General features: G+C 44.4%; 1 long non-coding RNA gene across 1 annotated transcript in view; it reads left to right on the top strand.

Annotated features, from left to right (window-relative positions):
• The first annotated feature begins 1,912 nt into the window (after positions 1-1,912).
• Positions 1,913-17,177, top strand: part of LOC149123715 (uncharacterized) — a 96,930-nt gene continuing 81,665 nt past the window's right edge. Inside the window, exons 1-2 of the long non-coding RNA XR_016214532.1 lie at positions 1,913-2,137; positions 4,880-4,961. This is a non-coding gene — a long non-coding RNA (uncharacterized LOC149123715). The remainder of the gene's footprint in view (positions 2,138-4,879; positions 4,962-17,177) is intronic.

Genomic DNA, 17,177 nt, shown 5'->3' with positions numbered 1-17,177 from the left:
ATATGGGTGCCGGTTCTAGTCCTGGCTGCTCCACTTCCGATCCAGCTCTCTGCTATGGCCTGGGAAAGCAGTAGAAGATGGCCCAAGTCCTTGGGCCCCTGCACCCATGTGAGAGATCCCGAGGAAACCCCTGGCTCCTGGCTTCGGACTGGCACAGCTTCGGCCATTGCAGTCATCTGGGGAGTGAATCAGCGGATGGAAGACCTCTCTCTCTTCTCTCCCTCTCTCTGTTTCTCTCTCTCTCTCTCTCTCTCTCTCTCTCTCTCTCTGTGTGTGTGTGTGTATGTGTGCAAGTCTGACTTTCAAATAAATAAATAAATCTTTAAAAAAGATTTACTTATTTATTTTTAAGGCTGGGAAACAGGGAGAAAGAGAGGGAGACAGAGATGTCTTCTGTCTGCTGGTTCACATCCCAAATGGCTGTAACACTCAGGACTGTGCCAGGCCAAAGCCAGAGCCAGAAACTCCATCCAGGTCTCCCACCTGGGTGCAGTGGCCCAGGCACTTGGGTCATCTTCTGCTATTTTCTCAAGCATATTAGCAGGAAACTGGATTTGAACTGGAGCATCTGTGCCCATATGGGATGTTGGTGCTGCAGGCTGCAGCTTAACCTATTGTGTCACAATGCTGGCACCTGTGAGCATTTTTCTGGTTATTAAAAATGCATTACATAGCACATGCCTATATAGAATACAATCAGAGTTTTTCTTCCACATTTGATTGATTTGAATGAACAAGTGCTCTTTCTCATTCAGACTTGCTTAGCATCGTGAAACACGTAATTGGAAATTGAAGACAGGAAGAAATCGCAGACAGGCAGAATGTTTTTCTACTTTAAAGGTTCACTTTAGCATTTTGTGCATGCACTGAGCACTTAAAAAGTGAACAGAGTTAATTTGGTATTACTTGGTAACATTTTATCTATTTGCTGTTTAATGACAGGATTTGGGTCTTGACACCTTAAAATTTCTGTTTATTCTGCTTTCTTCAGGTGCCTAGAAAAGACAAACTCTAGGAAAAAAAAAAAAACCTGACCCCATTTACTATGCTTTTTCTGTCTGAGTTTGTGTAGCAAAAAATAAAAAGATGTCTTCGCATTTATAACAATTCCGTGTGTTTAGCGGAGACTTCTGTGCTTTCTTTATGCTGCCTTTTTTTTTTTTCCAGTGTCCTATTTTACCACTGTTTACAGAAAAGCCTTAACATTATTTTTTTTTAGTAACTTATAAAATAGCTGCTTGGGCAAATCTTGGAAGGATAAAGAGAAAAGAAAGAAAAATACAGGTCTTAGAAGGGCTGCGGGTCAGAGAAGACTATGATGGGTCAAGAGGCAGCACCAGTGCCGCATGAACCATGTGTCTGTCGCTGGGGCAGGCGTGAGAGGCAGGTGTGTGTGTGTCTGCAGGTTCCCGAGTGGAACCTGAACTGCTCCTCAGGGGTTGGGGGTTTCGTCGCTTGAGTAAAATACCTACAATAAGCTACGTATGGAGGAAGGAGGTTCAGTGTTCGTAGTTCAAAATCGGGTGGGCCCATTGGCTTGGCATTGGGTGATTGTATTCCTGTTTGGGGGTCTCCAGGTAGAACAGAACATCTCATGGTGGGAGGGGGTGCACGCGTCTGTGTCTCTCCCTAGAAAGCCACCATGATTTGATCATGGGGGCTCCCCTTTAATAACGCCATGAGACAAACTGATCACTTTACAACGGCTTCCCCTGAACACACATAACTGTATTATTATTATTTTTTTTAACACTCGTGTGCCATTAACCTGTAACTTTGGAATTCAAGCATCTGCCTGAGTTGGGGAGCCAAATCATTTTCACACTCTGGTAAGTGGTGTCGATCTTAGGAGACTGTAGTCAGGTGGAAGAAGAGAGCTTCCCAGAAATGCAGGGTTCCTCACTTGGTAGAAGGTGAGGATTCAGGTGGCTTCTGGGTCTGAGATAAGACTCAGGCTGGGAAGAATCAGGGCCCAAAGCTGTGATGGTTCTCAAGCCATGGTCATTGCACCAAAGAGGGAGTGTGTTCAAGCTACTTTCTCTGCAGCACTGCCTGGGGGTGGTGGTGGCACAGCTGCCTAGGTTCTGAGCTCCAAACTCTGCATCAGCCGCATGATTGACTTTTATCTGGCTTTTGTGTGAGTGTCCGGGGGTTTGTGTAAGACATGAGAGAAACAAAACTCGATTCGGCTAACATAGCTACACGTTATATGTGGGCTAACATAGTTACACGTTAGACATGGGCTAACATAGTTACACGTTAGACATGGGCTAACATAGTTACATGTTAGACGTGGGCTAACATAGTTACAAGTTAGACGTGGGATAACATAGCTACACGTTAGACGCGGGCTAACAGTTACATGTTAGAGGTGGGCTAACATGGTGCATGTTAGAGGTGGGCTAACATGGTGCACGTTAGATGTGCCCCTCAGAAGGTCGTTTCTCCAGCCTGATGTTTGGAGGAGGCCAGGTGCTGCTCTGAGGGGGGCTGGGCTCCTCCATGCTTCTGAGCAGTGGGGGCTCCTCCGTCTCTAGCAGAAACTGTTGACATCACTTGAGCCATGGAAGAGGAGAGAAGAAAAGCTTCCCGGGAAGAAGAAAGTGAGGTAATAGGAGGGGATACAATGAAGGGGCTCTAGTACGAAAATGCCTCTCATGGAGAGGCCACAGTTTTGTCATTGGATCATTAGCCTAAAAGCAGCCAGAGGTCAAGGGTCACATGGGGCAAATATGCAAGTTTGAGCCTTGAGTATCATCTACCAGATGTTTGAATCCATGAGGGTAGTTATTTTATTTCACTTAATTTTCCTCCTATAAGGCTTGCCAAGTGACTGACCTATAAAACTGAGCAAGCCCCAGAGGTAGGAAAATGAATTTATTTTGATCTTGGCCCAGAAGCCAGGCCCAAGTTGATCAGCGACTTGATTCAAGTTATGTTTCCATTCTGGGTGGATGAATGCGTGGTCTCTGGGGGCGGGGGAGGAAGTGGAGCCTTTGTGGCCCGGCCGCCATCTCTTGTGTGAAGTTCTGCAGGCCTGGCCACCTGGAGTGAGGGGTCATGTGGAGTGAAGGAGCTCAGGACCAGTGAAATCACAAGGAACATCTGAAGCCCACAGATGCTTAATTGGGCCAGGCATGGCACCATCTGCAGAAGAAATGCTTGAGACTGTTACTGAAAAATCAAGCTTCTAGGCCTCACCCGAGATCTGTGGAATGAGAATTTCTGGGGGTGGGATCAGGGATATGCATTTACACCAAGATCCAGAACAACTCTTAGGCACTCGAACCTTTGAGACCCGCTATTCTAAGGCCTGGTATAGCTCACAGAGGAAGTTTTAATTGGAAACAACACTGTCTTCCATAGTATCATTCTAGACCAAATCACAAAGATTCTATAGTATGGCAGAGTGTTTCAAGAATGGCCATCCTGGGAAAGTGGCCAAACCAAAGTCACCACGCCCTCCCCTGCTACCCCAAAGTTACTCCTCTTCAGTCTTCCTTGTGTCTCCAGTTGTTTGGACCAAAACCATGGTTATCTCTGACTCTTCCCTTTCTTTCACATCTTATGTCCAGTTCAACAACAAACCCTTTTGGCTCTACCAGGAAAGGAAATTCAAAAGCTGTCTATCATCTCTTTCACCATTGTCACCTTCATCCAAACACATTATTACCTCTCAACCTATTTTTAAAAATTAATTAATTTGAGAGGGAGATGGGAGGGAGTGGGAAAGGTGGGGGCGGGGAGAGAGAGAGAGAGAGAGAGAGAGAGAGAGAGAGAATGAGCTCTTATTTTCCTTTCATTTGCTGGTTCATTCCCCAAATGCTTGCAGCATCTGGGGCTGTCGTTTACCACTCATGGTGACAATATATCCCCGGCTTGTGCCCAGGAGCTACTTAGCAGATCAATGTTTTCAGCACCTACTAAAAGAAGACATAGTGGTTAGAGATGTTACATGTTATATGGAGGAGTCTGTACCTACTGAAGAAATCAAACATTAGGGGCAAAGTGTAAAAATATTCCAAGAGGAACAGGATTTCACGGAGGGTCTCATAGCTGCAAGAAAGATGTACCGTGAGATAATGTTACAGCTGCGTCTTCAGAGGGAGAACTAATGCATATATTTGCTTATTTGAATGCTTATATATCTGTCTGAAAGTTTGTTGGCAAAAACAGGAGAATCAACAAAATCTGATGGGATTGTGTAGCAAGTTGGGCCCATTCTCATGAACCACTTGCCAACCTTGAATACCTGAGACTATGTTAGCAACGAACGAATGGCCAAAACTCTTCCTGCCCAAAGAAACAGAAGATCCAAGAATTCAAGATTTATTGAGCAATGTCTTAAGTCTTCTTTCAATCAGATACAAGATCTTTGGAACTTTCTGGGTATACTTTGTGGGTTGCCTAGTCAAATACCCTTCAGTGTTAAAATCTTAGATATTCCAAAAAAACCACCCTGGTGTATTGAGCTTCTGGTGAGTGCTGTGTGATAACAGTAGGCTTCGCTCTGGTGTTAACTTGAGGAAAGTTGAATCAGAGTTCCAGCATGATATTGGTAAGTTGGAGTATGATGGAAAAAGTGAGAGGATCCTGGAATTGAAACAAGCAAAATGTTGCTCTGCCGTGGGGGCCTGAAAAATACGATAGACATAAACTTTACATTTCCTGGGCTCAGGACTTCTTGGGTTTGACCTGATCTGTTACCTGAAACATAGACGAAACTTTCCTTTTCCCAGCTTTTTGGGCAACCAATCCTAGACTAAGAGCTAGTCTTTGAAAGCCTGCAGGGTGGGGATTTGAAAAACGGGAAGGTCCTTTTCAAAAGCTTTTAGTAATTCACATAAAGCTAAAAATATCTTTGGCGTTTGCTTTCCAGGCTCTTCTCTGGATGAGTCTCACCATCATCATTCCTATGGCCTGTTCCGTAAGCTGCAGTGGTTCAATTGTAGCTATAGCAGGTGGGTGTTTAGCCTAGAGGTTAATAACCGATTTAGATCCCTGAATCTGATTTTGGAGAAGGAGGTCCAATTCCTGACTCTGATGCTGGCTCCTGACCACAGCTTCCTGGTAATTCTGACCCTGGGAGGCAGCAGTGATGTTTCACGTCGTTGGGTCCCTGTCACCACACACTGGGAAGAACGGGGTTGAGTTTCTGGCTCCCCACTTTGGCCTGGCCCAGTCCTGCATATTGTAGCCATTGGGAGAGTAACCAGTGGAGGGAAGAGATCTCTCCCCTCACAAATAAATTACAAGATTTCTGTAACTCCTTTCCAATGGGCATCCAGTCCAACAGAGTCTAAGGATTTGTCTGTGGTGTGAAAAGAACCTCTTTGTCTGGAATATCAAAGCCCAGAGAAGGGCTTGCACAGTTTCCAGGGTTATCCAAACAGAAGTTGAAGACAAAGGTTCAGAATGGGTTCCCTATACTAACAGCAGAAGGCAATAAGACTGTAAACACATACAGAACAGAAAAAGAGCAATGGACAAAGCCCATGTAAAAGGCAAATGCAAAGACATTTTGCTGTAAGAAAAACTCTATATATTACCTAGTGGACAAACTATTTATAAATGTATACAGGTGTTTTTTATAATGTAAGCACAAGGAAATTATAGCATTACATTATACCAGGGTTAACCATATGTTTTTGTTGTTTTTTATGAAAGCTAAAGATATACAGCCTACATTAAATTAATGGGCTTTTAAAAATTTTGGGGGTTCATTTAGAAACTATGAAACTATGGTGTTTTTAATTAAGTAAAATACTTGTGAAATGGATTTTCCCCATAATCCTGGATTCATCATGACTATACTGCCAACTAATTATAATAGTTATAATATTTACTAAAACTTAGAATTTTGTACATACGACACGATTACTTTTTCCTTTAATAAATCTAGGATGCAAAATATAATGTTTTAATGTTGGCACTTAAATCCTACATGGAGTGTATATTTGTAGAATATAAAAATTCACATTGAAACATAACTTCTTTGGAAAATAGATCATAAAACTTAATAGAGTTTCCATTTCATCAACTGGAATGCTTTATGTTGTTGTTTTTACTACATAGCCCTCATTTTTCATCCTTTTAAGTTGCCAATTATTATTTTTTATTGTAAAGTAGATTTAATATTTGTTTTCATTTTTTCTACTTTCCTTCTTTTTCAAATTGGCATGTCTATTTTTCTTTCATGTTTAAAAATGTGAGTGTGTGTGTGTGAGAGAGAGAGAAGTTATATGATAGTTCACTTTACCAAGTGAAACTAAGCCATATTGCGTTTAAGCCAAAAATAATTGCAGTTTTAAAAATAAATTTTGAGGTGACGAGCGCACGTGAAGTGATATTGTACTCCAGGCTACTGAAAAAGACACTGTTAGTGCAGTCACTGAAAATTTTAGCTTTGTCTGAAAAGCAAGAGTGAAGACAAATGGACTGAAAGTAAATAAGAAAAGGAAAATGGGAAAAAATAGAGTAGTTTTGTCTTAAAGAAAGGCTGGTTGTGCTGGAAGGTGACAGAAAACAGTGCAAGTTAGCTGTGGGGGTACAGTAACTTGCAGAAGGCTTCAGGAGACGTGTTCTCTATTTCTTTGGGAATCTTCAGTTTGAAAAGTCTCAAAAATGTAACAATGTTCAGGCAGTTCTGATGGATTTATTCACAAGCTATAGAAAGGGGGGCGAATTTTGCAAAATGTCACATAGATGAGGTGAAGAAAGAGTGGAATTACAATGTAATTCTTTGAAAATATCAGTGAGCTCATAGTCTCCAATAAGGAGGGTGTGATGGACCTAATGCCCTGTGCCCTGGCTCGTCTCGGGTAGTGAGAAATCTGAGTGCATATGGAGTGAAATTCCATGGAGGATGCTTGACTGGTGAGGCTGAACACTGGAAAAGATCTTAGGAGATCATGCAAGTGAGTAATCTGTGCACGTGAATGGCAGAATTAAAAGCACACACAGTAAAAACATGGAAAAGCTCAAATCCCAAGTGTCCACAGAAGACCATGGAAATTGTGGGGGGACACAGTGTGGGAGGTAGGAGTCCTAGATACACCTGGGGGTGCAGCAGCAGGGACAATGCCTGGAGTTCTGAAGTGAGCCTGAGTGTAGGAATGGGGGAGGAGGCAAGGTCGTTGGCTGAGACCGAGGTTTGAGGAGGGGAACAGTTCCTATGAGCGCCATGGAACGTGTGGCCGGGAACCCATGGCGGCGCAGGTGTATCAAAGAGAGGGGGACATGTTGGGGAGGGGTGAGTGCTGGGCTCTTTTGACTTTTACACGGTCCAGGGCCCAGGGGATGGGGGCTGCCCGGAGCCCCCTCCCTCCCTCCCTCCCTTCCTCCCAGGCTGCATGCTGTTTGCTTCTTACACACGCTCCTGAGTGTGGCTGCATGCACAAGGAGGCACACGTGCAGTTACAGAGCTGGGCTCCCACGTGGTTTCAGATGCTGTCATTTTCCCCAATCCGCTTTATCTTGTTCAGATAACCTGCTCGAGACCCAGGTAACAGACTAGGCTTCAACACTCTCTCCTATGTGTATTACAGAGTGCTAGAATCTTGGAAACAACATGGTGGGGGGCGGGCACTGAAAGAAAGGAAAAGAACTCTGCAGCCTCGCAGGCCTTATGAGAACATTTCAGAGTCACCATCACAGGGGCGGGGAGGCAGGCAGAGTCAGTTGCTGGGAGTAAGGGCCAGGGTGGCGGGTTCAGGGCCAGGGAGGTTTGTCTCACTCGGCGATGATTTCTCAGCAGTATTTTCTCACTGTCACTGTGGCCCTGGGCCACAGCCACATGCCCTCTCCTCTTCCCCTTGTCCTTTCTCTTAAACCAGGGAAGCTGTCAAGGCACCAGGCTACATCTTCCAGCTCAGTGAACACGGTCCCTTTTTGGTTTGTTCCCCTCTGATTGGATTTCACACAACTAGTGAACATTTCATGAGAGATGCCCATGAGCAGGCACTGGGTATAATGCTGTGAGCCACACACAGGTGACCCAGATGTCACAGCACGGTGAGAGAGGCCACGCTGGTGGGACATGGGGGTTGGGGCGGCAGAGGGGCCACAGCTTTGTGCAATGGCCAGGTGTGCTGGGGGGGGCGCCGTGGGGAGGGGACTGTGGGGGCTGGGGGAGCTCATCTGAGAGCCATTTTAGGACTGGGCTTGCAGAGATAAGGGAATGAGGTGGGATTTTGAGCAGACGTAGGGAAAACGGGAAAGAGGCTGCGTGGTGGAGGAAATGAAGCGGGCAGAGCTGTGAGAGGCAGGGAGAGGTGAGCCTGGGAGGGTCTGGTTTGGAGTGAACACTGTGTGCAGAGGGTAGTGGTGGACTAGAGTTGCTTGCCGTGCAGCGGAGTTTGGATTTGTGCATCAAAACCTTCCCTGCAAAGGCTTTCTCGTTTATCTGCCTATTTGCAGTTGCATCTGTGCCTCCCAGTCCCATCTGTTAAGAAATAGAATCTGGAAAATCTTTGGCCCCTCTAATGCCATTTTTGAATCCCGTGTTGTCTGCTAACCCCTGTGATCAAGGCCTTGCTATTTTGCTCGACTTTTCTTGATTGCCTTCTAGCACTATCTGCGCATAACAGTTTCATTTGCTTTGATGCTTTTGAGAGTTCAGGATCCCAATTTTGCCAATTTTAAGTTTTAATAAGTTTTCTCACCTTTTCATGGCTTTCTTTGAAAAGAAAATATATGGATGCAAAATGAGCAGTAGATGGCATTCTGAATATTATTTATGATGTGACTGCTGAAATGGAAATACTAAGGAACATAGTATCAGATTTTCTCTGATATTTGGCCCTAAACAGTGCTTTAAATAAAGATTGACAGATGAGAGAATGGAAAGAATGGTCTTCATCCATATGATTTTGGCTTAGGATGCTCAGTTTTTGAAAGTTTTGGGGAGTTCTCTCATACACTTAATGGGTGCTTACCTAAATACTTTTTAGTTCTGCTCCTCGAGAGAGGTTCATGGTTTAAGTGGGAGATTTTTCTGCCAAGCTTGCTGCAAGGTAGTCCTTGTTCTTCATTTATTCCAAAAACACTGCCTTTTTGGCTGCTCCTGATCTTATTCCCAGATACTCTGGGAAGGAAGCAGCAACAAGTCATCGTGTGTATACACTGATTTAGTAAAACCGTTAACAACTATAATCAGGCAGCAGTGTGCCCGACCAGAGGATCTGAGTTTTCTGGGAAGTGCCAAACAATTTGATGGTGAACATCACCTATGTATTGAATTTAGAGGAAATGACCCAAGTTGATAGTGTTTGGGAAAAAAATAAATAAAAATAAAAATTTAGAAAATGATAGTGGGGGCTGGCGCTCTGCGCAGTGGGTTAATGCCCTGGCCTGCAGTGCCGACATCCCGTATGGGTGCCCGTTCTAGTCCTGGCTGCTCCACTTCCAATCCAGCTCTGCTATGGCCTGGGAAAGCAGTAGAAAATGGCCAAGTCCCTGCACCTGTGTGGGAGACCTGGAAGAAGCTCCTGGCTCCTGGCTTCGGATCGGCGCAGTTCCAGCCAACTGGGGAGTGAACCAGCAAATGAAAGACCTCTCTCTCTGTCTCTCTGTCTCTCTCTCTCTGTCTCTTTCTCTCTCTGCCTCTTCCTTCTCCGTGTAACTCTGACTCTCAAATAAGTAAATAAATCTTTAAAAAAAAAGCATAGTGTTTGATTAGCAGGTACAAGAGGAGACAGGAGTGGCCAAAAAGGCAAATGTATTTTTCTTGATACATGGATGACAGCTAAACTCTACCTAAAAATGGATATCTTTTCTATGCAAGCACATTTATTCACACTCAGAAATGTTTCTCACTCACAGCGCTTCAGACCTAGGCTATGGAGACGGGCAGGGTGCAGCCCTGAATACTCCTACTGGGGGCTGTCTTTACCCAATCATTGGATCTTGAGAGGCTGTCTGAGCAACAGTTACATAGAAGCAGGGTCTGGGGTCATTGCTGGAAGTTTTCAGTACTTCCTCTTCACTGGAGCTTAGCCCCATTCTCTTCTCTATCCTCACTCCCCTCCTACCTTTTTTGCCATCGTCTTTAAGTGCTGTGGTTTTTCAATGGCACCTGAAACCTACAGCTCTCAGAGTGCAGAGCAGGGATATTGTTTGCTCATCTCCTTCCTTTACTGTAACAGCATGGTCGTGCTAGTTGAGGAAACCCAAAAGCCATCTTCAATCTCTTTCATTGCTGCATCTGCTGTTGAGACATTGCCTTTGCAGAGATGTCAGCGTGAGGAATTATTAAAGATGTGCTTAAATAAGCTGGCCCTCTTCCTTCCTACAGCCCTCCTGTGCCCGCATCAGCTGGTATACTGGCAGGGCTTGATGTACATGCAGCTGCAGACACAGCTCCTGAATTATTGCTCACTGATGATTGTATCGCTGAATAGAAGCATGCTGTTGAGATTTGGTAACTCCTTGTTTCCCTTTCTTCTTGATACCTTGTTGTCTAGTTTTGGAGTCCAGGGGACTACTCAGAACCCCAGAAGTGAGTGGGGTTTGGACATGATCTGCTTCAGCCTCTGTTTTCTGGATGAGGAAATGGATTCCTAAGAGCCTTGCTCAAGATCACAAATCTGTGAGTGGCAGCTGCAGGGCGAGATCTCAGATCACTTCCATCCCAGTACGGTGGCCTTTTCATGACGTACTTATGCCTACTTTGGTACTTTCTCTTTCTCTCTCTCTCTCTCTCTCTCTCTTTTTGAGATTTATCTCATTTATTTGAAAAGTAGAGTGATAGTGAGAGTGAGCGATCTTCCATACACTGGTTTATTTCTGAAATGGCTGCAATGGCCGTTTGCTGGCTGGGCCAAAGCAAGGAGCCAGGAACTCCATTCTGGCCTTTCTCGTGGGTGACAGGGGCTCAACTACTCAGGCCATTTTCCATTGCTTTACCAAGGCACATTAGCAGGGAGCTGGATCAGATGCAGAGTGGCTGGGACTCAAACTGGTGTTCTGGTGCAGGATGAGGGCATTGCAGGTGGTGGCTTGACCGCTGAACTAGCTGCAACACCAGCACCTCAGTTGCTTTCTTGATCCCAGAAACTTCTAAGATGCCATGCAGGACAAGTTCACTTTGTGCAAATGCCGTCTCTTTCATGAAGCTTTTATAGACAGATTCAGTCACCAGGGAACTCTGCAATCCCCCGTAGCACTTTTTAAAGCCATGCAAAGTTTTTATGGTTTACAGGACTGCCACCAATTAGGGTTAACTATGGACATGCTCTATCTGCCCCGATGGACACTAGGAGCTGCTTGAAGGCAGTAGTCTTGCCTCTTTAATTTTTGGTTTGTCTTACAATGCCTGGTACAGTGCTTGGCATTGGTGGACACTCACTCAGGTACCATGAACAAGTGAACGAATGAACAGTAAGCCCATTGGAAAAGTGCCTTTGTCTTCTCCCGGCCTGGGTCTGCTATGAATCAGAAGTGATGAATATCTGAGGAATGGGAGCCTGGTGAGTTATGAGGCACTCTTGCTGTCTCTCTGGCTGAATGAGCAGTGATAACATTAAAACTGCAACCTTGGAGTAGATAGTGGTGACTCAGGGAGTATATTTATATGGGCTTTTCATAAGTAAATCAACTAAATTGCTGCTGCTAGACAGTCAGACAAGTCTGCCCCTCTATAGAGCAGGGTTTGGGTGTTTACCCGGCCTGGATGCTGGTGGCCACTGGAAATCACACAGCATGGGTGTTACTGCACACCTTGGGCTTCTCGTCATCAGTGTTGCCTCCTGGAGGGCTTTTCACCCAACCCGGAGAGCGAAGAGCCAGGTACAGCTTCAGTGTCTGTGGGTCTGGTGACCTTGGACAGTTGCCCCACCTTCAGGCATCCCCTACAATGCAACTGAGCTTTTGGCTGGATTTCTTCACTTGCTCGCTTTTCTAACAGGAGACTCAGGGGCTGTGGAGTGTAAAAGCCACGTCTTAGTAATGAACTGTGAGGAGCTCTGTTAAGAGAAAAAACTCCCTTTGAATTCTGGCCCATCCAAAAGAGTATGTGGGTTTTTGAAATAATGAAATGAAAAATCTGTGTTTCATTATCTTAATCCCAAGGGCTATGATCTCTGCACTTACAAGGTAGCAATGTATTGAATTAAAATGCTGACTTATGTTTCTCAGCTAATAGGAGGTGACTAGAAGATTCTCCGAGTTCCTTCCTTCCTTCACAATTTATTCAACAACAAATACTGAGTCAGCCAGGTGTACATGGAGCTGCCTCAGCCAAGGGTCTCTGTCCTGCAGGAGTTCAAAGTTCAAATGAGGATAGAATTCATGGGACAAGAGTTAGGGGATGAGGCTGAGATGTTGGGCTGGTCCAGCTGAGGGCTGGACTTTGGCTGGCAATACCTCTGCTCTTGGTTTCTAAACCATGGACAGTCTTCGATGAGGGAGGCATAGTTTTTACTTCTATGAACACTAGTGCCATGGGTAACTGTACACGCATTGTTGCATGCCTGTGAGGATAGGTTCCTTAAATGGACTCACAGATTGAAGGAAGTGCATTTGTAATTTGGTAAATTTGTCCAATTCCTTTCTTTGCCGGGTGGGTCATAGGCAGTCTTAGCAGCAGCATCTAAGATGAACTTCCTTCTGTGCTGACTCTAGTGACTTTAGACACACACACACACACACACACACACATGATAATATCTTTATTGCACTCCCCAAAAGTTGTCATCTCTATGGTGACAGGTGGTCAAGTTCTGGCTCTCTCTAACAGATGAAGGCACAGATTTTAATGGACATAATTTTGTCCTGGACAGATCTAAGAACATCCCCTATGTTCTACCTCAGTTCAGATTTCTTTCCAATGGGGATCCAGCAAAGCATTGTGGTAAATAGTCAGCCTCCATGGGTTAGACTCAAAGATTAGCAGTGTCCCCATACACACCCACTAAATAGGACTCTTAATTATTCACAGTGGATGGATTATTGATGACTGCTTTTAAACTCTCCCCATATTTCCCACCACTTTCTGGGGAAGAGGATTGCCTTCAGCCTCATTTATCCTAAACAGGTAATCTTTTAATGTAAAGGCTTCTTTAATATGTCTGCCATAGCAGTAGTTCTCTATGAATATTTGTGATTTTCATGTGATAGTAAAAAAGCTGTTGATTGATTATTTATATGATTATTTAAACATATTAGAAGAAGTTCAACCTTAAGTCTGTGTTTTTCATTTCACACACACTAGTAAATGGAAGATGAAAACAGAAAGTGGTGATTTTCAGGCATAAATCCCATGCACATAAGATAAAAGACAACTGAAGTTTGTCTCAGAAATCATCTTCCTTGTGCTGGCCGTGTGGAGATATGTTCTAAGAGACTGCTTGTATTAAGTACAAAAAGCACTCCACAAAGATTGCAAGGAATAACCAGTCAGCTTTAGCAAAATGTTGAGGGTAAGATGCACAGTTATGTGGTAAAAAATTTTTTTTCAGTAGTTTTGTAGCTAACCTCTGTATTAGATACTCATTATTTATAGAACTAAAAAAATCCAGCAAGCAAGCAATTGCATTTATTAAGGACCTGCTCTGAAAGACATTCTATCAGATAGTAAAGATGGTAAAGAAAAAAATTAGGAAGGAGTTGGGCCGATAAGGCAAAGAAATGACCAACGTAATGAATATAGGAGAGGTAGCAAAGTAAGCTCATAAAGACATGAACTGCTAGTCAGTGCATAGCAGATGGGCCTGATCACCTTAAACAGCCTTGAGCAAATCGGATTAGTGTTCCCAGCATGAAAGAATGCAGCACAGCTCAGGGAGGATTGCTAGGAAGCTAGGGCATGTTTTGCTTCCTACATCCTATCCACCAAGTTCTTATTCATTCGGGATATTGCTAGACATCTCCCTGTGTTTTGCATGCACACTTTGCTTTGGCTTCCTCTCCTTAGCGGCCTTCATGATACCTCCCTCCTCATCTGCATACCTTGGAACTCCACCCAGGACAACATTTCTTACATATTTTCCAGAGCTTCACAGTGTGATACTTCTCTTCCAGGGCCTCACATTATGCCTGCTAGTGGGTCAATAAACTCTTTCAGGTCCTCAGAAAGTTAATCACAGAATTACTGAGTGACTTAGCAATCCTTTTTCTAGATATATACCAGCAAAGAATTGAAACTGGGTACTCAAATAAATCTTTGTGCACAAATATTCTTAGCAGTACTTTTTTAGAGTAGTCAAAAGATGGGAACAACCAAATGTCCACCAGCAGGTGAATGACTAACCTAATTGTGCTGTATTCATACCATGGAATATTACTTAGCCATAGAAAGGAATGAAGTATTTATACTACTTCATGTATCTATGTTGCAACATGGATGAACCTCAAAAGTGTTGTGCTAAGTGAAAGAAGCCAGATACAAAAGGTCACCTATTATGTGATTTAATTTACCTGAAATGTCCAGAATAGATAAATCCACAGAGATAGAAAGTATATTGATGGATGCCAATGTTTGGGAGAGGGTAAATGGAAGATAATTGGTTAATGGTTATACAGTTTCATTTTGACATGATGAAATGTTTTGGAACCAGATAGAGATGATTCTAGAACATTGTGAACATACAATGTACCAATAGATAGCCCCCTTTAAAATGGTCAACTTTGTGTTATGTGAATTGCACCTCAATTAACAGATGACAAACAAAAACAAAACATGTAAGTCCTTCAGGAAGTACGTTGTTGGGAGTTAACAGGTTTAGAGCTCTTTCTCCTGCCATAACAGCTTTCCAGGGGAATCATTGATAAAACAGGACCTTAACCCAGAAGGGTAGGTTATGGGGCACAGTTCAAGAAAATCATAATAATCTCTTAGACTGATATAGGGCCTTATCATGCTATAGACAAAGTGCCCACGCTTAACACCTTATATATCCTCAACAGGTTTTCCTCACTGCTCCCCTTCATCCCATCCATCATAAAAGATTCTAGTTCACACTCACTGACATCTCACCTCTGTGTTTGACTCTGAGCTGCTCAGGCCCTGTCCAACAACAGCCTCTGAAACCTCACCTAGACATAGAAGCATTGCTGGTTGCTCAGGGCACTGGAGCTGCCCTTTCCCACGGTGCTGAAAGACCGTGCTAGGTAGGTAGGTAAGGGGGAGAAAGCGGCCCTCATATAGACAAGGAGGTTTCCCAGGGGGACGTTTTCAGTCCCGGGGTCTGACGCTTCTTAGGATTTAATGCTAAGTTGGGCAGAAATGATTCATATTTTTGGCAGGGATCTATGTGTGAACACAGTGATTGGTATCAGCATTATTTATAATTTGAAGGTGTGAAGGATGGGAGGAAGGGGGTAGAAACCATGTAATTAGTTTGTGATGGTAGAGCAAAGGGAACTTCTTCAGTGGCTGGCCGGCAAAGCTTCTGGAGGGGAAGGATTCCGGTGTTACTGCTACATCTGCTGTGCTACATGGTGGAGAGTAGGTCATTAAAACGTTAGGTGGCTGGCTAGGTTTTCTTGTTCATTCCTTTATTCACTTCTTTTGGGGTGAGGGTGGTTCCCAGAGAGTAAGGCCCTTGAAGAAAAAAATCCATGTCTCTCATCCTCCAGTGCCCAGGATAATTGGTTCTTTTCTTTTCTTTTTTTAAAAAATTATTTATTTATTTGAAAGGCAGAAACACAGAGAAGGGGAAAGAGAGAGAGAGAGGGAGAGGGAAAGACACACACACACACAGAGGAAGAGAGATAGAGAAAGACAAAGAGAGAGAGAGGGAAGAGAGACAGATGGAGAGGGCGAGGGAGAGAGAGAAATCCTCCATCTGCTGCTCCCCAAATGGCCACAATGGCCAGGGCTGGGCTAGGCTGAAGCTAGGAGCCAGGGGTTTCTTCCAGGTTTCCCACATGGGTGCAGGCTCCAATTACTTGGGCCACCTTCTGCTGCTTTGCCAGGAGCATTAGCAGGGAGCTGAATAGAAAGTGGAGCAGCCAGGACTCAAACCAGTGCCCATATGTGATGCCAGCACTGCAGGTAGAGGCTTAACACTCTACGCCACAGTGCTGGGCCCTATAATTGGTTCTTTTTATTTTAATTAATTAATTTATTTGAAAGAGTTATACAGAGAGAGAAAGAGAGGTGGGGGAGGGGTGTCTTCCATCCGCTGGTTCACTCCCCAGTTGGCTGCAACAGCCGGAGCTGCGCCAATCCAAAGCCAGGAGCCAGGAGCTTCCTCCAGGTCTCCCACGCTAGTGCAGGGGCCCAAGGACTTGGGCCATCTTCCGCTACTTTCTCAGGCCATAGCAGAGAGCTGGATTGGAAGTGGAGCAGCTGGAACTTGAACTGGCACCCATATGGGATGCCGGCACTGCAGGCAGTAGCTTTACCTGCTACGCCACAGTGCCAGCCCTTATAATTGGTTTTTGAGAAGCGCATACTGAATGCAGAAGGGAGAATGCATGATAGCCCTGTACTTAAATCTCTATTCTGGCACTCACTAGCTGTACTTTACTGTAAATAATGGTTTAGTATAAATGGTATAAATAATAGTTTAGTATTGGACACATCTAATAAATGATAGCTGATATTTGTCTACCTAATCATGATCAAGCTTCAGTAGTGTGTGAAGAACAACAAAATCAACTCACTTGGGCAGCTTAGTATTGCCCATTCTTTTGCTCTGGTCATGTGAGCCTGGGTGAGTACTTATTATTCATCGATGCAACAACTATCTGTTGAGCTCTTGCTATGGCAGGAACTGTTCTAGGAGCAAGGGGGAGGCCAGCAGAGGGTCACAGACATAAGAGCAGCTGGTGCAGACTCATGCATTGCAGAGTGCCCTTTGCTTTGCCAGCTGAGGCGTGGCTTCAAGCGTGGCAAGATGGATTAAGTGTGTATCCCAGTTATCTTCATGGAGAGGGAGGGGCACAGGCAAGGATGGAGGCAGTGGAACTGGTGACAATTTGGAGATTGAACAAAGAGGACTTGATGGTGGGTTGGGGTGGGGTGAGGGGACTGGTGGCGTAGGTTTATGCCACAAACTGGGAGCTGCTGTTCCTGATGGGAGGTCACTGGTTAAAGAGGCTTGGACAGGATTTTTTTTGAAAAAGATGTATGTATTTATTTATTTGGAAGGCAAAATGACAGAGAGAGGGGGAGAGACAGAGAAAAGAGAGATCTTATATCTACTGGTTTACTCCCCAAATGCCTGTAGTAA

The sequence above is a fragment of the Oryctolagus cuniculus genome, chromosome 10, assembly GCF_051225735.1.
Source record: "Oryctolagus cuniculus isolate XC-2025 breed Fujian yellow rabbit chromosome 10, ASM5122573v1, whole genome shotgun sequence".
Classification (NCBI taxonomy): domain Eukaryota; kingdom Metazoa; phylum Chordata; class Mammalia; order Lagomorpha; family Leporidae; genus Oryctolagus; species Oryctolagus cuniculus.
This window is presented reverse-complemented; position numbering and strand designations above follow the sequence as displayed.